The following is a 2,089-nucleotide window of genomic DNA, read 5'->3' on the forward strand; positions in this document are numbered from 1 at the left end:
AGGTGAGGTCATCACAATCATAAGGTTTAGTTGTGAGTTTGCCATCAATGTAACTTCGTTATAGCTTTCACTGTTATCTATCTGCGCATTCATTTAGATACCGTCAGTAGAAAATAACCCAAAATCAGATAGACTGAACAAATATATAATCAAACAGAAGAATCTTTAGATGTAAACACTTGGACTTCCGGTCCAAGGACTATCATTCATGATAATAATACGTACGAGCCTGTTGAGGCGTGTTGTCGTGCATTTTTGCATCTGCAATTCTCCATCACCTTTATTTTCAGATTTTCCAGCTAGAGCATTTGAAATGCATACTTAAGTCATTTTCGGGAACCCTTGGCATCTCTTCCGGAAACGAAAGAAGAATTCATTTTGCAGAATATTGCTGCATTACTTATGATAAACAGATACAAACCCTTAAAACTCCACATTTTTGTCAAATGTTTTGTTAAACATGCAACTTTTGATTTCTGTTAAGCGGGTTCAAACTTAACTTCCGGTTATGGCATGAAAATCATTCAACCGTTAAATTATCGATACTTACAAAGTTGAAGATATCCATTTTAGGCGCCAATCATAATTTTTAGGCGCCGTGGCGACTAAATTAGTCGCCAATTAGAGCCCTGCGTGACGGTACCAATTTTATTTGCACCAGATGCGAATTTCAACAAATAATGTAGATGTATTACTGAATAAAGTTTTAATATTAATATAGGATAAATTAAATCAATTACTGTTGAAATTCTTGATTTTTTTAATGAAATTTCTTAGAATTTTATTTCTACTTATTTGTCCACGTTACATGCATTGATCATGCTGTTACCACATCTGTGATGTCCATACATTACTTGAGATATTTTCTTGCTTCATGTTTCTTATTAGCGTTAGTTTTCTTTAAAAACTTAAAAATGAAAAAAATAATGAAAAGTGCGTTTAAGTATGTCAACTGTTCAACAGAAAATTATGATCGAAATTTCCGTGAAAATAAAAACAACAATTCAGTTAAACCATTCATTACTGTACAAGTAATATAAGATTTTTGTTTTATTGTCTTGTTCGATGCAAAACTAGCGGGTTCTTTTCTTTGATAACTGGCCATCTACTGACATGCGTGATTTTTTAAATGAAAAACCAAAAATAAAGGGATTGTTATTTTTTGTGCGCTTTTAACTATAGAGATTTGAATTTACTTTTATAATATAAACTCCAAATCCATTTGAACTGGAGGCTTTTATCGAAGAAAGTGTTCATTTCCGTGCTATAAAATATTTAGACCAATCAACAATAGGGTTACTCCTCCTATTCATCGTCATTTTTCGTCTTTCTGTTGTAACTGTTGTTCATTAAGCATTTTTGGACTCGTGCGCCTGTTACATCCTACACAAAGTTGGCATACCTACAAATGGTTAACCTGAGCATAAACATGTATAAGGGGCAATCAGGATAAAAGAGCTAGGTTCACTTTATGCATAAAATGGCCCTGTAGATAAACCAATTTATCCATTAACAAACTATGTCCCTTTCTCAACATCAATATAAAGTAGAGACTTGGCGCTTTCAGTTTGTATATAAAAGTTTCCTCTAAAGAGTCCAGGTACTCGAAAACAGGATGTGTGAAATTGCGATGTTCTTGAATTTTGCAGAAAACAGGTGAATTTGAGAACCTTCAACAAAGAATTAAAATATAAGCACACCCCTCGATCCAAAAATTAAAATATATTTTATAATCTTAATAAGCAGTTCTTTAGTAATATATTTGCAAATTTTGGATCGGAGGTTGTGCTGTATACGAAATATTGAAAAATAGCATCATATTTTGGCCATTTTTGAAGAAATATTCGGGATATGTGATTAATGACGTAATTCATGACGTCATAATGCATTGACTATCAAGAAAATTACGTCATTTTTAGTAGAAATTCAGTCACCAAGTGTTCAAGTGATATTTATTGCCTTGTCGACTAAAACTATGCAGTTTTAATTTTTCAGAAATTTAGAGGGCCAAAAAAGGCCCTAAGTGGCCCTTGCTCTTTATGCATGTTTGACCTCTTCCAAGGTTAGATGTTTTCTAAATAATGATGGT

This window comes from Saccostrea echinata, unplaced genomic scaffold, assembly GCF_033153115.1.
Source record: "Saccostrea echinata isolate AGI-Se365-2 ecotype Australia unplaced genomic scaffold, CSIRO_AGI_Sech_v1 ptg000056l, whole genome shotgun sequence".
Classification (NCBI taxonomy): Eukaryota; Metazoa; Mollusca; class Bivalvia; order Ostreida; family Ostreidae; genus Saccostrea; species Saccostrea echinata.